The sequence below is a fragment of the Tachysurus fulvidraco genome, chromosome 19, assembly GCF_022655615.1.
Source record: "Tachysurus fulvidraco isolate hzauxx_2018 chromosome 19, HZAU_PFXX_2.0, whole genome shotgun sequence".
Taxonomy (NCBI): Eukaryota; Metazoa; Chordata; class Actinopteri; order Siluriformes; family Bagridae; genus Tachysurus; species Tachysurus fulvidraco.
The window spans coordinates 22,102,113-22,123,592 of NC_062536.1; the positions used below are offsets into that span (position 1 = coordinate 22,102,113).

General features: G+C 37.0%; 1 protein-coding gene, 1 long non-coding RNA gene and 1 pseudogene across 5 annotated transcripts in view; all 3 read right to left on the reverse strand.

The window, feature by feature from the left end:
• The window catches only part of LOC113641621, a 69,119-nt gene extending 64,807 nt beyond the window's left edge, over positions 1 to 4,312 (reverse strand). The window contains exon 1 of the long non-coding RNA XR_007138638.1: positions 4,163 to 4,312. This is a non-coding gene — a long non-coding RNA (uncharacterized LOC113641621). The remainder of the gene's footprint in view (positions 1 to 4,162) is intronic.
• Positions 1 to 21,480, reverse strand: part of LOC113650187 (B-cell receptor CD22-like) — a 1,781,460-nt gene that overhangs the window by 1,285,109 nt on the left and 474,871 nt on the right. The gene's annotated exons all lie outside the window — the stretch shown is intronic.
• LOC113663456 overlaps positions 1 to 21,480 on the reverse strand; it is a 644,552-nt pseudogene that overhangs the window by 312,200 nt on the left and 310,872 nt on the right.

Sequence of the window (21,480 nt, forward strand, 5' to 3'; positions counted from 1 at the left end):
ATGTACCACATGTGCAGGTGTGTTACATGAACTAAAAGTAAAGTGCAGTGTGCAGAATGTCAGATTGGAAGTTTTGTGAGTTCAAATCCCAGGATCACTAAGTTGTCACTGAGTACCATGAATGTAAATGTAAGGTGTGTTACTTGTAGTAAAGTGCAGTGTGCAGAATATCAGTGAAGTAACTGAGTCTTAATAGACTGTGAAGGATTTGTATAGTAGTCATCAGGCTATGGAAGTGATTACAGATGTTGAACAGACAGTTAATGGGGTGGATGGAGTCTTTAATGATTTCAGCAGCTCTGGTACTGCATTGTCCGTTGTAGATGTCATTGAGAGAGGAAAGAACAGACGTAGAGATGTGCTCATCTATACACACCGCTCAGAGGGCTTTACAGTCCTGGTTTGTGCTCCATAAACACTTCACCTTCACCTCCAGTAAAGAATGTTTTCCTCACACATGAATGATAGTAATATAATTTAATACAGATTGAGTGCTGATTACAATAAATATAGTACACTTTTGATGTATTCAGAAATGTGTTGATTAATTTTCTACAACAGCACAGTTCTGACAATAGTTATGACTGCAACATAAATGATTATATTAATGAACTTTGTCTAAATAAACAATATACAAGCAAATGCAATTTTCCTTTCATACTCAGTAAACATTGTGTATTATGCCTAGTTTTATTCACATTTTTTCTTTTTTAATGTATTTTTTCTTAAACAAGTGATTAAATAAACATTATTTTATAATATAATGTGATGGTGTTATTTGAGTGAGTGACTCTTGTAGTGATGAATCTGTGCTCAGTGACATTATAGAACATCTCAGGCAGTTAAAATAAGTAAATATTTATATACTGATCAGAAGGATGTGAGTTCAAATCTCAGCAGCACCCTGTGCTCGACCCTAAACCCTCAATAATTATACTGCTTAAAAAAATCATCTTAAAGAATACATGCCAACACACACACACACACACACACACACACACACACACACACGGCTGCTCTCTCTCCTAACTCTTTGATATTCAGATTCTAAGATACACACAGGTATAAAATGTTTAGCTGGACACCCTGTTACTGTCATGGTTTCTATGGACTCTATATATAAAAAAAATTCCCGTTTTCTTTACATTTCTAACTCTTATTATTAGCACAAATGTATGTGACCATATCTGATTTCAAGAAATTATAAACAGGAGAACAAAAAAAAATGTAAAAATACATAATAACTATTCTCTCTCTCTCTCTCTCTCTCTCTCTCTCTCTCTCTCTCACTCACTCTCACACTTTGTCCTAACTCTTAGAAATACAGATTTTTTTTAAATACACACAGGTATAAAGTGTTTAGCTGGACACCCAGTTACTGTCATGGTTTATGTGGACCTGTCCTCCATAACCATGAATGAAATCTCTGTAAACACACACACACACACACACACACACACACACACACACACACACACACACACAAAAAAAAACACACACACACACACACACACACACACACACACACACACACACACACACACACACACAATAAAAACAAAGATAAAGTGCATCTAGCTGATTTGCACTCTTGGAAACTATTATTCTCTTCCCATTTTTATTACAATTTAGAACAAATATGCAAAATGTTGTGACCATATCAGCTTTCATGAAATTTTAAACAAGCAGACATTAAAACACTTCTATAATTACTCATAACTGTAACTTTGTAATATTAGTTTTATCTATAATAATAATAATAACAATAATAATAATAATAATAATAATAATAACGATAATAATAACTATTATTATCGTTATTATTATTATTATTATTATTATTATTATTATTATTATTATTATTATTATTTTTATACAGCAGAATGCTAACAGCGCCCCCAGCAGGTCGTGTGATTTAAAATATTTCACTAAACAACAATATCAGTTTGAAAATTCTTTACTGCCATCTTGTGGATACAAAATTGTAATGCTCTTAATAAAAATTTGTGAAATAATCATTTAGAATTATTAATGTTTATAATCCTGAAGCCTGGAGTAAATGTGCCTTTATTAATTTAAACATTTAATTATAAATTAAATACTAAAATTCTAGGATATAGCAAATGTTATGTAATATTAAATTTAAATTATTAATAAATGAATATATACACAAGTAGAGCCCTGTCTACTTGGCCCACAATATATTCACCTTGGTTTATCTCTTATACAGCAGCTTTCAAAAGATTCTCAGTAAATTTCTCTTGTTCCTGATAATGTTGTGTTTTGTAATGCAGACATTTATAATCATTTGTGTGTTTGTTTGTTTGTTTTGTCCACTGTTGTTTTATTATGGGGTGGGTAATCGTACTTCAGTGCTGTAATGTCTATGTTGATCCCAAAGATTTGATGGAGGGCTGGTGGAAGAAGATTTTTTCATTCATGGGTCTGCGTTACTGCATGCGTTACTGCATGATATTGATGTGATGTTTGACACTTTATGTCACTTCCTGTCTTTGGGACGTCACTTCCTGTGTTTGAATTGTTTCTCAAGCTAAACAAAAAACTATAAACACTCAGAAGTTTTGTTTTAGTAACTTATTAGCATAAAAGTAGATCATAGTGACTGATCTTCTCAGCTGTTCTCACTGTCTTCTGCAGGGTCTTGTGACCCGAGATGGTGCAGTTCTCACACCAGACAGTGATGCAGCTGCTCAGGATGATCTCAAAGGTCCCTCTGTAGAACGTGGTCAGGATGGCGTCAGGGAGATGGGCTTTCCTCAGTCTTAGTAAGCAGTAGAGACGCAGCTGTACTAACTTGGTGATGGAGCTGGTGTTGAGAGAGAGAGAGAGAGAGAGAGAGAGAGAGAGAGAGAGATGAAAACTGTTAGGCACCATTGATCTGAATCTAGGACTGTTAAATATAAGATCTCTTGTATCTAAAGCTCTTATGGATAATGAGATGATTACAGATCAGAAGTTTAGTGTTCTGTGTTTAACAGAAACATGGGTCAAACCAAACCAGTTTGTATTACAAGTATTGTAGCTCCACTTAAAAGGAAAGTAATTAGAGAGAAAAAAATGCACCTTGGTATAATGACAACACACAAAATTGTAAAACAATCAGCTAGGAAATTAAAACGTAAATGGCCACAAACTAAATTATCAGTATTTCGATTAGCATGGAAGGAAAGCCATGGCTTTTTTCATAGCTACAAAAAATCTCTTAGTGCTGCTAGATCGGTTTCACTTTGATTATAAAATACTATTACTAACCTATAAAGCACTTAATGGTCACACACCACAATACTAAGAGATCAAAGGGTGCAGGATATTTGGTAGTATCTCATGTACAAAAGTCTCCAGCTGGTGGCAAAGCTTTTTCTCACAGAGCCCCACAGTTATACAACAGACTTCCAATTAGTGTTCGGGACTCAGACTCAGTCTCAGTGTTAACGTCCAGGATAAAAACACATTTGTTTAGTTTAGATTTTTATGAATAGCTTTTCTCAGGTAAAGGAGCAGATCTGGAGGCTTCATGGTTACAGAGTGTTTGGTGAACTGGGATGTCTGGATGTTGTCTCCTTACCACCATCACAAGTCACTCAGGTTTACAGACTGTGGAGCGGTGGGACACTTTATATCCCAGGAAGTCCTCATGTCTGTCTGCACGTTACACATAATTTACATTGTCCATCACCTGATTACAAGCATACTGTGTTTGTATTTAGAAAACGTCTATAATTAATCATATCTATAACTTAATAATGTTGTATGAAAATCATATTATTATTATTATTAATATTATTCTTATTCTTATTATTATTATTATTATTATTATTATTATTATTATTATTATTAATACAGCAGCATCCTAACAGCGCCCCCCAGCAGTTCATGTGAGAGAAAATATTTCACTAAACAGAAATCTCAGTTTGTAAATTCTTTACTGCCACCTTGTGGATACAAACTTGTAATGCTCTTAATAAAAATTATTATTAAATAATCATTTAATTTTTTTTAGTTTTTATAATCCTGAAGTTCCATCATCTACAGTAATAAAACAGACAAAATCAGACTTTTCTCTCATTCTTATTTTATATTAAATATTTACACAAACTCTACAGCATTGTATAAACTATTATTATAGAGAGAGTCATCTTACCTGTGCAGGTAATATGAACAACTTCATCATGATTATTACATCTGTTCTGTCCCCAGGGTGAAGATGGACACTGCAACAGATTAGAGTCGTGTTTCCTACATTTCACATGATCCAGCCAGTTAGGAGCAGATTTTACTCGTGCTTCAGTGTTTGACAGATTCCCAAGTTTTCCACAGTTCAGCTCTCCACACACCATGTTTGCTGTTTCTAGCTCATCAGCCATCTGATTGTAACACACATTACCCCAGGTTCCATTGTAGAACACTTCCAGATTCCCCTTCGTGAGTCGGATCTCTTTAAACTCTGGTGAGAGAAGGACGACTTACACTTCATTTAAAAACTTCCTGTTTTATCCACACAGTTAAATATGTGTAAAATTATCTTAAAGTAAAAATATATTTAAGATGGATTACATTTATAAACAAGTCCTTACTATCATGTTGAGTTTCAGAAACTTTGGGCCTCAGTTTTGAAATAAAACATATACATATCTAACAGGTTTATTGTCAGTCATCACACTGTACCTGAGCAGACGACTCCTACGTCCTCATGGTGTCCACATTCACCCTCTTCACACAGCTGATATCTGCAGTTCCATAGGGACGTCTCGTTCCCCTCACACTCCACCTCATTCAGCCATATGGACCCAGTTCCAGGACCAAACCAGGCTGGTATGTGGTTACTGAGGGCCTATCCACACTGCAGCTGTCTGCACACCACCTGAACATCCTCAATACCCCACGAGTCATCACACACAGTCCCCCACGAGCCGCTGTGGAAAACCTCCAGCCTTCCTGCACAGTCTCTTTTTTTTAACCTCTTGCTGCTCCATGGCATGTCTAGGTTTGTGAGCTTTTGGCACGAACCTGTTCAGCTAGCTGCCCTACTGGTAAGCCTCAGCTGGAAGTATGCTTGTAATCAGGTGATGGACAATGTAAATTATGTGTAACGTGCAGACAGACATGAGGACTTCCTGGGATATAAAGTGTCCCACCGCTCCACAGTCTGTAAACCTGAGTGACTTGTGATGGTGGTAAGGAGACAACATCCAGACATCCCAGTTCACCAAACACTCTGTAACCATGAAGCCTCCAGATCTGCTCCTTTACCTGAGAAAAGCTATTCATAAAAATCTAAACTAAACAAATGTGTTTTTATCCTGGACGTTAACACTGAGACTGAGTCTGAGTCCCGAACACTAATTGGAAGTCTGTTGTATAACTGTGGGGCTCTGTGAGAAAAAGCTTTGCCACCAGCTGGAGACTTTTGTACATGAGATACTACCAAATATCCTGCACCCTTTGATCTCTTAGTATTGTGGTGTGTGACCATTAAGTGCTTTATAGGTTAGTAATAGTATTTTATAATCAAAGTGAAACCGATCTAGCAGCACTAAGAGATTTTTTGTAGCTATGAAAAAAGCCATGGCTTTCCTTCCATGCTAATCGAAATACTGATAATTTAGTTTGTGGCCATTTACGTTTTAATTTCCTAGCTGATTGTTTTACAATTTTGTGTGTTGTCATTATACCAAGGTGCATTTTTTTCTCTCTAATTACTTTCCTTTTAAGTGGAGCTACAATACTTGTAATACAAACTGGTTTGGTTTGACCCATGTTTCTGTTAAACACAGAACACTAAACTTCTGATCTGTAATCATCTCATTATCCATAAGAGCTTTAGATACAAGAGATCTTATATTTAACAGTCCTAGATTCAGATCAATGGTGCCTAACAGTTTTCATCTCTCTCTCTCTCTCTCTCTCTCTCTCTCTCTCAACACCAGCTCCATCACCAAGTTAGTACAGCTGCGTCTCTACTGCTTACTAAGACTGAGGAAAGCCCATCTCCCTGACGCCATCCTGACCACGTTCTACAGAGGGACCTTTGAGATCATCCTGAGCAGCTGCATCACTGTCTGGTGTGAGAACTGCACCATCTCGGGTCACAAGACCCTGCAGAAGACAGTGAGAACAGCTGAGAAGATCAGTCACTATGATCTACTTTTATGCTAATAAGTTACTAAAACAAAACTTCTGAGTGTTTATAGTTTTTTGTTTAGCTTGAGAAACAATTCAAACACAGGAAGTGACGTCCCAAAGACAGGAAGTGACATAAAGTGTCAAACATCACATCAATATCATGCAGTAACGCATGCAGTAACGCAGACCCATGAATGAACAAATCTTCTTCCACCAGCCCTCCATCAAATCTTTGGGATCAACATAGACATTACAGCACTGAAGTACGATTACTCACCCCATAATAAAACAACAGTGGACAAAACAAACAAACAAACACACAAATGATTATAAATGTCTGCATTACAAAACACAACATTATCAGGAACAAGAGAAATTTACTGAGAATCTTTTGAAAGCTGCTGTATAAGAGATAAACCAAGGTGAATATATTGTGGGCCAAGTAGACAGGGCTCTACTTGTGTATATATTCATTTATTAATAATTTAAATTTAATATTACATAACATTTGCTATATCCTAGAATTTTAGTATTTAATTTATAATTAAATGTTTAAATTAATAAAGGCACATTTACTCCAGGCTTCAGGATTATAAACATTAATAATTCTAAATGATTATTTCACAAATTTTTATTAAGAGCATTACAATTTTGTATCCACAAGATGGCAGTAAAGAATTTTCAAACTGATATTGTTGTTTAGTGAAATATTTTAAATCACACGACCTGCTGGGGGCGCTGTTAGCATTCTGCTGTATAAAAATAATAATAATAATAATAATAATAATAATAACAATAATAATAATAATAATAATAATAACGATAATAATAGTTATTATTATCGTTATTATTATTATTATTATTATTATTATTGTTATTATTATTATTATAGATAAAACTAATATTACAAAGTTACAGTTATGAGTAATTATAGAAGTGTTTTAATGTCTGCTTGTTTAAAATTTCATGAAAGCTGATATGGTCACAACATTTTGCATATTTGTTCTAAATTGTAATAAAAATGGGAAGAGAATAATAGTTTCCAAGAGTGCAAATCAGCTAGATGCACTTTATCTTTGTTTTTATTGTGTGTGTGTGTGTGTGTGTGTGTGTGTGTGTGTGTGTGTGTGTGTGTGTGTGTGTATTTTATTGTGTGTGTGTGTGTGTGTGTGTGTGTGTGTGTGTGTGTGTGTGTGTGTGTGTGTTTACAGGGATTTCATTCATGGTTATGGAGGACAGGTCCACATAAACCATGACAGTAACTGGGTGTCCAGCTAAACACTTTATACCTGTGTGTATTTAAAAAAAATCTGTATTTCTAAGAGTTAGGACAAAGTGTGAGAGTGAGTGAGAGAGAGAGAGAGAGAGAGAGAGAGAGAGAGAGAGAGAGAGAGAATAGTTATTATGTATTTTTACATTTTTTTTTGTTCTCCTGTTTATAATTTCTTGAAAGCAGATATGGTCACATACATTTGTGCTAATAATAAGAGTTAGAAATGTAAAGAAAACGGGAATTTTTTTTATATATAGAGTCCATAGAAACCATGACAGTAACAGGGTGTCCAGCTAAACATTTTATACCTGTGTGTATCTTAGAATCTGAATATCAAAGAGTTAGGAGAGAGAGCAGCCGTGTGTGTGTGTGTGTGTGTGTGTGTGTGTGTGTGTGGTGTGTGTGTGTGTGTGTTGGCATGTATTCTTTAAGATGATTTTTTTAAGCAGTATAATTATTGAGGGTTTAGGGTCGAGCACAGGGTGCTGCTGAGATTTGAACTCACATCCTTCTGATCAGTATATAAATATTTACTTATTTTAACTGCCTGAGATGTTCTATAATGTCACTGAGCACAGATTCATCACTACAAGAGTCACTCACTCAAATAACACCATCACATTATATTATAAAATAATGTTTATTTAATCACTTGTTTAAGAAAAAATACATTAAAAAAGAAAAAATGTGAATAAAACTAGGCATAATACACAATGTTTACTGAGTATGAAAGGAAAATTGCATTTGCTTGTATATTGTTTATTTAGACAAAGTTCATTAATATAATCATTTATGTTGCAGTCATAACTATTGTCAGAACTGTGCTGTTGTAGAAAATTAATCAACACATTCCTGAATTCATCAAAAGTGTACTATATTTATTGTACTCAGCACTCAATCTGTATTAAATTATATTACTATCATTCATGTGTGAGGAAAACATTCTTTACTGGAGGTGAAGGTGAAGTGTTTATGGAGCACAAACCAGGACTGTAAAGCCCTCTGAGCGGTGTGTATAGATGAGCACATCTCTACGTCTGTTCTTTCCTCTCTCAATGACATCTACAACGGACAATGCAGTACCAGAGCTGCTGAAATCATTAAAGACTCCATCCACCCCATTAACTGTCTGTTCAACATCTGTAATCACTTCCATAGCCTGATGACTACTATACAAATCCTTCACAGTCTATTAAGACTCAGTTACTTCACTGATATTCTGCACACTGCACTTTACTACAAGTAACACACCTTACATTTACATTCATGGTACTCAGTGACAACTTAGTGATCCTGGGATTTGAACTCACAAAACTTCCAATCTGACATTCTGCACACTGCACTTTACTTTTAGTTCATGTAACACACCTGCACATGTGGTACATTCAACATTCTTTTTTCATTCCACATTTTTTTTTCGTTTACACATTCTTTACTCTGACTACATGTAACATAATTGCATAATTATTTCTATGCACTTAATATAGGCTGGATTTTAATTTAACTGCAAACTGTATATGTATATAAATGTATATGTGAAATAAAATATTTAATAGTGAAATAAACATAAGTGATTTTGATGGATTAACTGGTGATAAATGAGTTGTGGTGTGTCAGTGATATTTAAGCTCACTATGACTTATAGCACTAAATGTGTTGTAAAAGCAAAGCTGGAAACATTTGTTAAGTAATAATGGAGGTGATTTAACTCTCCCTAATTTATTTACTAATTAACAAGGTGAGAAAATAAACATGGTTCAGAATGAATGAAATTATTAGAAGTATAACAAAGTCATTTTTTGTGTTTATAAAAGTTGAAATGTAATTTCCTGAGAAAAGGCCTTTGGAGACGTGTCTCAGTCACATGGTCCCTGTCCTTCTGAGATTTCTCCTCCACGTCATCATATTCTGTAAAATAAACACATTGACTTCTTTAAGACATCCTTTATATTGTATTAATACAGTAATTGTTTTGTAACAACTTATAATACATAAACGATGCACTATGTAGGATTTCTCTGATATTTAAACCATAAATGAAGAGAATAGAGGACATTTATCAGATCAGTTTCTTTAATCTGACTGAACGGTGATTTGTTATAAAAACAGTGATCTGATGTTTATGTTCTGTATCATAGATAATATTTACAGTAGGTCTAATCTAAACTCTTTAATAAATACATGTTCTATTATATTTGTCTTAAAAACTGATCTGAAAGCTGATATTTATTATATACCATATATAATATAATCACATATAATTTACTCTTTTACTCTGCTGCCTGTGAACTTATGTACATCAGAGAATAAACAGGAAGTCGCTCACCTTCTGTCTCTCCTACATCCTGTTCCCCATTGATGACATCATCATAATCTTCTGGATTGTCTAATGAACAAATAAATGAATAAATAATGAACCACTGTGTGTGTTGGTGTTACAGTAAAATACTGAGTTACAGGGTGGTGTGATGAAGCAGTGTTTTAAAAAAATCTGTAAAACAATAAAATCTCATTTTCTTACCGAAAACTTCACCATGTTGATGAACACACAGATTTTTAATATAAATTCATGTGAATTTAAGTTCCTGTGAATGAGCTGTTACTATAGTAACCACAATGTATTGGATCATTAATATAAACCTGTGGTTTACATCTGCAGTACTGTCAGAGCTGCTGTTATAGAAAATTAACCAACACCTTCTGACCAATCAGAACACAGAATTCAACAGTGTACTAAAATGGAATTAAGCCATAAAGCTTGAGTTTTACTGTATAAAATTTTAAGGTAAATAAATTCCTTCCATTTTCATAAAAAAACTGACCTGTGATGATGTTTGTGTTTGTTTCAGTGGTAACTGCATCGTCGTAGTTCTCGGACACGTCCTCTGTCAGGACGTAGAGATAAAAGCTATTAAATCCACATCAATGTCATTAATGATCATTTGGATGCTTGTGGATGCCACACTGTCCCATTATTATCATACCTGTCAGTATAACTGACTTCTGATCAGCTGTAATGGCGTCATCATAATTCTCAGCTTCATCCTCTACACCAAAACACAGATATTTAAAGATATTTAAAGTTTACTGAAGTGACAGTTTGTACACTGTGTGTTTGATGACACGATACAAAATGACATTGTACACGTGTAAAAAACGTCACTACACACAAACCGATAAACAAACGTATTGACAGTGTGTGTTTTATTTATACTGCTTTCTAAAACAAATCCCAAAATAGAACCACACCATCCACGTTATCAGGGATGGGTCCAGCAGTGACGGCATCATCGTAGTCCTCTGGTGGGTCGACTCTTCCTGGATCACCTAAATGAAATAAAAGCAGAGACTCTGTACAAACAGCTCCATCACATTCTGACCTCATGGTTTAATGTCAACTCAGTAAATTTATGTGATCACTTAACAACTGCACCCACTGACATCATCATAATACTCATAATACATAATGCTTCAGCTCAAACGTCACCCAAATCTGCTGCTTCACACACACACTCACACAGGTACACGTATAAACTTATACACACACACAAACACACACACACACACACACACACACACACACACACACACACACACACACACACACACACTCTCTCTCTCTCTCTCTCTCTCTCTCTCTCTCTCTCTCACACACACACACACACACACACACACACACAACCACACACACAGAGACTCTCTCTCTCTCTCTCTCTCTCTCTCTCTCTCTCTCACACACACACACACACACACACCACACACACACACACAAACAAGCACACACACTCTCACTCAAACAAACACACACACACACAAACACACACAAACACCCACACACACACACACACACACACACACACACACACACACACACACACACACAGGCACCCTCTCACTATCTTACACACACATGAGCATGCACACACACAGACACATACATACACACACAGACACACACTCATAACTATATACACACACACACACACACACACACATTCTCACATTTCTCACATTCTGGGGTCCACCTCATTTTTGTACCCTTATGGGGTCCACCCTTTCCAAAGGTCCTACAACTCTGTATAAAATCAGGCATGACCAAAAAAAATTCCTAATCATAACCATCACTTCAATTTAATAAAATTCTAAACTTTTTCAAAAAAGGATTTTGGCCCCTTGTGAGGCCCAGTTTCTAGCGGAGTACCCTTGTGAGGTCCAGTTTCACACACACACATATTTCACGTTTTTATAGCTTAGCAAGGACCAAAAAAATTATCTGGAGATATTAAGAGTTTCTTTGTTTGAACTTGATTGAATCCAGGACTGCATCAGGGATTTTATTCTAATTTACATCCTCTACATCCCATATCCATTTATTTTGCACCAACCGACAGACATGATTGTCACAATGGTAATGACCGCTGGTGCAAATTCATGGTGAATTTCCAAATCAAACCTCTCAAACACCATACTGTGTTAATATCAGGCTTTGCCAGGCTAACAAAAAGTAATATTTTACATTAAACATGGCATAAAATAGTCTCTTAACAACAGGTTTTGTCCTCAACAAGCATATTTATGTTTGAAAAAGTGCAGATCAACATAAATTAGAACAGTGTGCACAGTACACATTCAGTACAAAAAAATATGTAAATAAAATATACAGCTTTCAGAACAACAATGAACAAGAACAATTAATACAACTAAAACAAAACAATAAACACCATTAACAAAGTGTTTAGACAAAACTTACACTCTTTCATTCAAGTTTTCTCCTTTGTGAAGCAATGCGGTTTTTAACAAAATATTTGACTGCTTTCCAGTCTCTGGTTCCCAGGGAAGGTTCTGCAGCAATACATTGCTGACAGTCTTCCTTACCTGGTACTACGTTCATTACTAGGAACCTTCTCAAACGCCTTTCAACTGCAGCGCATTCGTCCGGTCCCCAGCTTCTTTTTATTGCAGTTTGTTTACCTAGGTAGAAAGAAAAGAAAGTTAGCCCATTCTTGACCAACTACTAAAAATAGCTGTTTAACGTAAATCTCCACAGATTTGGTTCTGCGACAGTTTGAAACACAAAATTTGGAGTAGATTCTATCTACATGGCTACACAAGACAGCAAAATTTATTAATCATATTTTTCATGTTTTAATTGGAAGATAAATTTGTTCAAGTTAAATATTAGACTAATATTAATAACTAGTAGACAGTGTGCTTTAACTCCCTTTATTTGAATATATTGTCTTCTGGTAAGGTAGGATTCTGACTTTTGTGTATTATCTGCTTAACTCACTTTGTTCTAGAGTAATGTGATTTGAATTTGTTATATGTAAATTCTGTAAATGCCATTGCTCTGCAAGGCTGTTTTCATTCAAACATTTTCTTGTACTGTAAAAGAAGAAAGAAAACACCCTATAGATGTCAACTTGGCTCAGCTTTTGTACCACTCACTCCATGTAAAGTTGTGCATGAGTTTTCAAACTGTCCATCAATCTGTTTTGCTCATTATACTAACCTCTCTTTCTTGATTGCTTGGTCTTGCTTTTGGCAGTAGAGGTAAGTACTGCCTGGCTTCATCTCCTGACCCATCTCCTTCTGCGTACTGGCAGTGAGAACAGAAAATATTTCATATAAATACACAAGATAGTACTAGACCACTTTGTAATAATGGGAACATAGCCATACTCATTGATGATTATTAATAATATTGATACCATAAGATAACTCATTATTGGTAATCATTACCTAATAATCTAAGAAACTATTAAGTAATTATTAACAGTCATTAATAAACTATTACTATTAGTAGATATAAGTAATGGCTACTTTGCTATTTATTGTGGCTCCTTATTATGAATTGTCTTAAAATATGACTAATTGTCTTTAAATATGAAGTGGCTTTCAAAAACAGGCTACATAAGAATTATTGTGATGCATTACTTTTCTTGTAACTGTGAAAGAAGATAATGAATTTGCAGTGATCCAGAATTACACTTTATAAGAATTCAGTGCACTGCATATATAACGATAAGATACTGGTTACTGGTTATTCACTAAAGTTACCTATCTGTTTTTATTTTGTCTGATTTTGGGCAGACAAGAGTGGGAGGTACCTTTACAGGGGCACTCGTAGCCTCATCTAATCCCTGTGCTTCTTTGCAAACCTGCTGACAATAAATGGCACAAACAAAATTCACATGCCGTAGTAAGAATTATTCATATACAATAATGATCATTCAACCAATTTACAAAACAATCATGAAACAAACCTTCAATGTCTTCTTGTGAATCCTCCATCTCAACAGTTTCAAAATGGTACTGAATAGAATATGAATAATTTGCAAGCTAAAACTGTTGCAATCAGCCTACCAAAGTACAACATAAATAGCTTGACTAATAATATAAATTGTTATAAAATATTGTCTAAATATTTAGCAGTCGTGTGCACGAGTATGCAGCATTGCATACAGTTGAAAGATGCTTGATACTGTAACATACCCGACCAACGCTATCAAGACTAACAGACAACCCGTAATACCAAGGGCAACGATTGTGCATTTATATTAAAAAGCTTGGTGCACAGACTCTGTCATTACTGGGAGACACTACTCAGTTAACCTTGGAATTTCTCATGGTTAAATGTTAGACCTATTAATCTCCCAATGGAGTTCACCACCACTATTGTTACACAGTCCCCCAGATGCCAATGCCAAGCTTGCTATGAAGAAATTTTATGCAGCCATTAGCAAAACAACAGATTGCTCACCGGAGGCTGCCTATATAGTTGCAGTTGATTTTAATCACACAAACTTAGACAGTGTCCCTAAATTCAACAGCATGTTTCCTGCAATACACGAGGGTAACGAAACTATGTTTACCACAAACATCACTGGAAGCTTACACGTAAACCCCTTCCCGTGCCTGTTACAGTTCAGACACCATTTCTTTGTTTCTCACCCTACAGTAAGTACTCACTAAGTACAGCATTTCTTTAAGCTAAAGGTAGAGGAATACTTTTCCAACTCCAACCATAGAGCATGTGGCAGGGCATCCAGGCCACCAATGGACTATATATGCCCAGCAACTTCCAAGTTAATCACCTAACTTGGGGATATAGGCAACACCACCTCCCTCTGCAATGGATTATGGATTCTAACCAACAGACCCCAGCATGTCAGGTCAGGCAACATCCGCTCCGCCACCATCACCCTTAACACAGGTCTACCATAGGGCTGTTGCTGGGCCCCATTTCTCTATTCCCTCTTTACTCAAGACTGCAGGCCTGTGCATAGATACTAACTCCATAAATCAAGTTTGCTGATGACACCACAATGATGGCCTCATCACCAACCAAAATGATGAGACAACCTACAGGGAAGAGGTACAGTATCTGGCCGCAATGGTGTGCAACAACAACCCTGCTCCTTAAAGCCAGCAGTACAAGGAGCTCCTCATGGACTTCAGGAGGGCGAGAGGAGGCACACAAGCCCCCATCCACTTTAATGAGTTTCTGGTTGTCTCCAGCTTCAAGTTCCTGGGGATTCACATCTCAGAGGACTGTCCATGGACCACGAACACCCTACAGCCTGGTCAAAAGGTTCACCAGCACCTGGAACTTCTTGTGGACATGAAGAGACATCACCTGTCTTCGGCCATCCTGGTAAACTTCTATCATTGTGTGATTAAGAGCATCCTGACCAAACTGTGTCACAACCACATGCCACTGCAGTGGGAGGTGAGAAAATCACAGGAACTTTGCTTCCAGCCACTGAGGACGTCCAAAGAATGCTGTCTGCATCAAGCTCATAGCATCTCTTAACGATTGTTTGTGTCAGGACTCAGCCCGGACTTTGGCCACATGTTTTTGTTTATGTTCTGTGTTCACGTGTCTCCCCCTTCCCCCCTGGCAGGCACTTCAGGAGCCTCCGGACCTACAGCATCTTCCAAAGGGCTGTCTCTTACTGAGCTCTGAATCCCGCTGACACCCCCCCCCCCCCCCCCCCCCCCCAACTCATTACATTATTGTCAGTAACACCTGTATATGTCAGTATGATATATACAATTCTATATCATGTCAATAGCACACAATCTGTTTATATCTGTCCATACCATATTCATCTGTACATTATCCTGTTCATACTGTAAATACTATACATCTTGAACTTGTACATATGTAATGACAAAGTTGAATCTAATCAAATCTAATCTAAGTATGACAAATATGAAAAAGAATTTTAATTTAAAAAAGCCACTGTATGGACATGTCCTTTTTTTAATATTATAAATATTGTAGATTTATACCATTCACGTCCAATATGAATTTGGTCCAATTCTTTCCTTTGTATTGTCCTAGCCGTCCTCGTTCCAAAGCCCGAAGAACTTTACTTATTTTCGCTACTTGAAGTGTGCCCTCCGGAAGACGATAGTGCTTCTATGGACCATCTATGTTATGCCCAAGGAAATCTGCTAATTGATCGAGTTCATTCTTCTTCAGATTCAGAATGGTCGAGAGGGTGGCAATGTGCTTTCTGAGCTTTGTGGAAGTTAAAACTCTTGGATTTTTAAGAGTTTTCACATTCTTCTACAAACTCCTTGAGGCAACTATAACCCCTGAGGCTGTTATCAGAATGTGGCAATGCAAACAAAATTCATTTTCCCTCAGCACCCCACATTCTTCTCGCTTCTCAGTCAAAAGTTCAAGTGATTCTCTCATGATCGGAGTGAGAAGAGAGGAACCTTCCTTCCTCTCTTTCCAATGATAGTCATCCGGGCAAAATGTTTGCACAGCTTCTGCTCCAGTGGTGTAAGAGCCAAGTTAACATCATCATGTGTTTCTGATGTGTCTCTAGATAAGTAAGCAGACAAGGATGTTCTGGATACCTCTCTTCTCTCCGACGGTTGAAAAGGATAACTTGTGCCAGAGTCACTTTAGCAAGGTTTTTCCAGTTTGAGGGTGAAGTCTCTGTTTTCAGAGCAATTAAGTATTGCTGCTGTTTCTCAGACAAATGGGAATGAAGATTCTGGACAATGTGTGTTAATGGTAGCAGTTGAGGAGCATTCCATTTAGCTTGATTAAGCTGAGTTAAGGCCTGGCTCGCTATATCATATTTCCAACTTTCTTGGTAAAGCTGCATGAAATCATCAGCATCTTGGACAGTTTGTTTATCTTTCATCTTCAATCCTTCTGACTTAATAAACAGTTCTAAAGCATGCAAAGCAAAGTTTCATCACTGAATCCAGCTAGGTGTCTTGCAGCATTGACAACATTACAATACATGTCTGGTTTTATGAGTTCAGCAACAGTTTTCACAGGTGTGACGTTTTTGTTTCCAGTACCAGTCTGGCAAGCTCTCTGAGTTTTTGACGAACATACTGGTGTTGGGTCTTTAATTTTTCATTCTTCTTGAACAGTCTATATCCATATTCAAGTATGCGACAGTCTTGCTTAATAGCAACTGTAATCATATCTTGATTCATGCCATTTAAGAACTGCCAATATGCATCAGAAAATCCTTTTGGAGCATTTTCTGCAAAAAACACACAACGCTTGGACTCTCGTTTTCCTTGGTTTGGATTTCTGAGGCTTGAATTTGCAGGCCTGAAAATGTCGCCACATTGCTCTTCTTTTGAACAAACCATAGCAGTACACACAATGCATGAATTCTTGTCCCTCCATTTGCTTCTTTGGTTGCTTCCATGAATGAGTTTGCCTTCCTGGCTCTGCAAAACTTCTGTGTATATTCAAGTTCCCTTTATTTCGGATTAAGGTCTAATTGTAGTCGCCTTTCTTTGAATTTTTTGGGAGACTAAATGCTTTTGCAACTTCAATTTTATCACTGTGTTTACGCATCAAGTGTCTGGACATTTTTTGAAACACCTGTCCCACATACAAGCAGTGATGCTTCTTGTTATAACTTCTTGCACCATCCTTTGTCTTCAAAACTGGGCAACAAAGATACAGTCCCCTTTTTCAAAAGACAGTGAACACTCTTATCGTAGAATATGTTTGCACCCCCTTCCTCTTCATTCATGATAGCTTTGCTATCAGGGAAATATTTGAATAGGGCTTTTATTTGGAATACTTCTGACTAGAAGACTTGCTCGTGCCCTGAACTGGAAGACTTGCTCGTGCTCCTGACTGGAAGACTTGCTCGTGCTCTGACTAGAAGACTTGCTCGTGCCTGACTGGAACACTTGCTTGTGCTCTTACTGGAACACTTGCTTGTGCTCTGACTGGGACACTTGCTTGTGCTCTGACTGGGACACTTGCTTGTGCTCTGACTGGGACACTTGCTTGTGCTCTGACTGGGACACTTGCTTGTGCTCTGACTGGGACACTTGCTTGTGCTCTGACTGGGACACTTGCTTGTGCTCTGACTGGGACACTTGCTTGTGCTCTGACTGGGACACTTGCTTGTGCTCTGACTGGAAGACTTGCTTGTGCTCTGACTAGCTAGTTCCAAGCTGCTGTCACTGTCTGTGCTTCGGTCCTTGGGATTTGGAATATATTCATCCCCACTGTCTACATCTGAATCATCTGATTCGACAAAGCTCATCTGAATCTTAAGAAGATAAAAAACAATAAATACTCATCCAAATTAATGTGTTTTTCTTACTACCTACACTAATTTGTATTTTGTGTAGGGATGGTGTGCATTCTACAAGATCTATAAATTCATAGTACTTTCAGTTTGTGTAAATTTAGAAATAAGAAAAAAATTTATGTTTATTAAGCCTAATCCTTGGCATAAATCTACTAACATATTTGGGGAAATATTAATGCAAGAACATATTGATCCATTTAAAAAGCAATAAAAAAACCAACCCAACAACAGTAACAGACAAGCCAATGATCGTTTGTATTATGCGCACAAGCAAGGAGTCACTCAAATTAGTGAACACTGAGTTTGAGTGGTGCTATGCCTTTAGCGATAATATAAAAGTGTAAGAATAAAGCTTACCGGATGGCAACAGCCTCGCTTCGGCCTTTGTAAAGTCATTTTTGAACTAAAAGTGGAAGGATTCTCAGTAGCATCACTGTCAGTTGAATCATAAAGATCATCAGAGAAATCAAGTACTGGTTTCTGAAACAATGGAGATATGTCAATCTACAGTTATCCACTATCATTCATAATATATTAAAATCAACTACCGGGAAACAATTTTGAGGGAAAGAATTTTTTAATTTTGCTTTCAACTAGTTATTAGTATCAAAAGTGGCCAAGAAATACCAGAAAGCTTTTGGTTCCTTCTGAGCTTTGGAACAGTATCATCTGTTTGCACACTGGAATTGTCTTTAACAGAATCTACGTCATCAGTTTCATCCACTATACTCTCATTGGAATCATAAAGAGGATCAGAAATGCCCCAAACTCCAACCATCTAAAACAGGATGTTACATAAGAGAGTTATGTCAGGGTATGGTTGATTTTTCTAATACATCACAAGTAAAGGATTTTTTAATACCAGTGGACATTTTACTAGCTGCAAAAGTATTTGAGCATACTAGAATGTATTCAGCTTATCATGGTGTGGTCAGAGATTGGTCAGAGATAGGTCAGAGATTGGTCTTTCATACTAAACACACTGGCTTCAGCAGAATTTGAATAATCTATAGTAACAACGCAAATAATCGCATAGGCACTACAAGATGAGAGAATTGATGGAAGTAAATATATCTAAAATATTCGTCATTACCTGTGTACCACCTTTAAGGGTGTTTGAATCATGATAGGGAACTCTCAGGCTCTATTGGTACAGAAGAAGCCTGTTTAATTGTCACCTAAAATATAGATCAAAACTAAAAATTAATTACACGCTAATAGTAAACATTAATCTGTAGAGTAATCCCATGCAAAATCATTTCTACAGCAGTATATAACAGAGCCCAGTGCCTTTAATGGACTTTTATAGAAGTTCCAACAGGTCTCACAATAACATGTAGGGCATTGAAAGCTATCTCATTTTAGATACTGGTCTTTAAACCAACCTCAGCTGAGAATGTGTACAATTCTGCATGTAATAAGTCAGGTTTTGCTACTGAAGCCTGTTGCCCAAATGAAATACCATCACTTAAAGTAAGGTCCAATCGGAAGGGCCCCATAAGGACAAGACTCGGAACAAGAGTGTGTGTGTGTGTTTGAAAATAATTCTAACAACAAAACCAAAAAATCTTTTCATTCGGGCCCCACAATGGCAACACTATACAAGTATGTGTGCAAGTATGACTAGAGACATCAGGGCTGGACTGAAAGGGTGTTTGTCAAATAAGTCCAATACCCAATGACCTACTCTGTAAAGTGAAGTCAAAATACCAATATGAACAACTGCCTGTCTTGGTTGTGGAACTACATAGGGTACAATTCAACATGAATTGTAAAGACAGCCTACACATCATTCCATTACCTGTGTGTTAGCATCCTCCGCCTGGGATTTTTGTAGGGTACTCGGATCAGAGACCATCTCAGAGTCTGCTGCCACAGGAGAAGGCTGCTTATTAGTCACCTGAAAGACAGAACAATACTATGAGCATGTAATTCATTCTTAGTCATCATGAATGTGGAGATACACTGAAGTTTCAACAATATACTCGTGCAAAATCATTTCTACAGCAGTATATAACAGAGCCCAGTGCCTTTAATGGACTTTTATAGAAGTTCCAACAGGTCTCACAATAACATGTAGGGCATTGAAAGCTATCTCATTTTAGATACTGGTCTTAAACCAACCTCAGCTGAGAATGTGTACAATTCTGCATGTAATAAGTCAGGTTTTGATACTGAAGACTGTTGCCCAAATGAAATACCATCACTTAAAGTAAGGTCCAATCGGAAGGGCCCCATAAGGACAAGACTAGGAACAAGAGTGTGTGTGTGTGTGAATATAAGTCGAACAACAAAACCTACAAAGCTGTTCAGGCGGGCCCCACAAGGGCAACACTAGAAACGTATGTGTGCAAGTATGACTAGAGACATCAGGGCTGGACTGAAAGGGTGTTTGTCAGAATAAGTCCAATACCCAATGACCTACTCTGTAAAGTGAAGTCAAAATACCAATATGAACAACTGCCTGTCTTGGTTGTGGAACTACATAGGGTACAATTCAACATGAATTGTAAAGACAGCCTACACATCATTCCATTACCTGTGTGTTAGCATCCTCCGCCTGGGATTTTTGTAGGGTACTCGGATCAGAGACCATCTCAGAGTCTGCTGCCCACAGGAGAAGGCTGCTTATTAGTCACCTGAAAGACAGAACAATACTATGAGCATGTAATTCATTCTTAGTCATCATGAATGTGGAGATACACTGAAGTTTCAACAATATACTCGTGCAAAATCATTTCTACAGCAGTATATAACAGAGCCCAGTGCCTTTAATGGACTTTTATAGAAGTTCCAACAGGTCTCACAATAACATGTAGGGCATTGAAAGCTATCTCATTTTAGATACTGGTCCTTAAACCAAACCTCAGCTGAGAATGTGTACAATTCTGCATGTAATAAGTCAGGTTTTGATACTGAAGACTGTTGCCCAAATGAAATACCATCACTTAAAGTAAGGTCCAATCGGAAGGGCCCCATAAGGACAAGACTAGGAACAAGAGTGTGTGTGTGTGTGTGAATATAAGTCGAACAACAAAACCTACAAAGCTGTTCAGGCGGGCCCCACAAGGGCAACACTAGAAACGTATGTGTGTAAGTATGAAAGGGTGTTTGTCAGAATAAGTCCCATCACCAAATTAATCACCTTGACTGATAACCAACTCACCTTTATGCGCCACGGCCATTGAAATCTCCATAGTTGTAATCAAGTTCAGTTCCTGCTTCTATATGCCTCACAGCGAATAAACACAAATGTGGCCTGTCATTTACAATGACTTTTTTCATTACACAATTAGGGAATTTATGGTTGTCATTTACTAGTCTTCCAAGAGACCCATCTTCTTTGGATGCATCAATACTAAATAAAAGTGGAATAAAAAAAAACAGTCATTAAAATGTTATTAAGTGACTGAACTGTATAAATCATTCAAAACTGAGTTTCTGTTATCTGGTCCTGTTTAC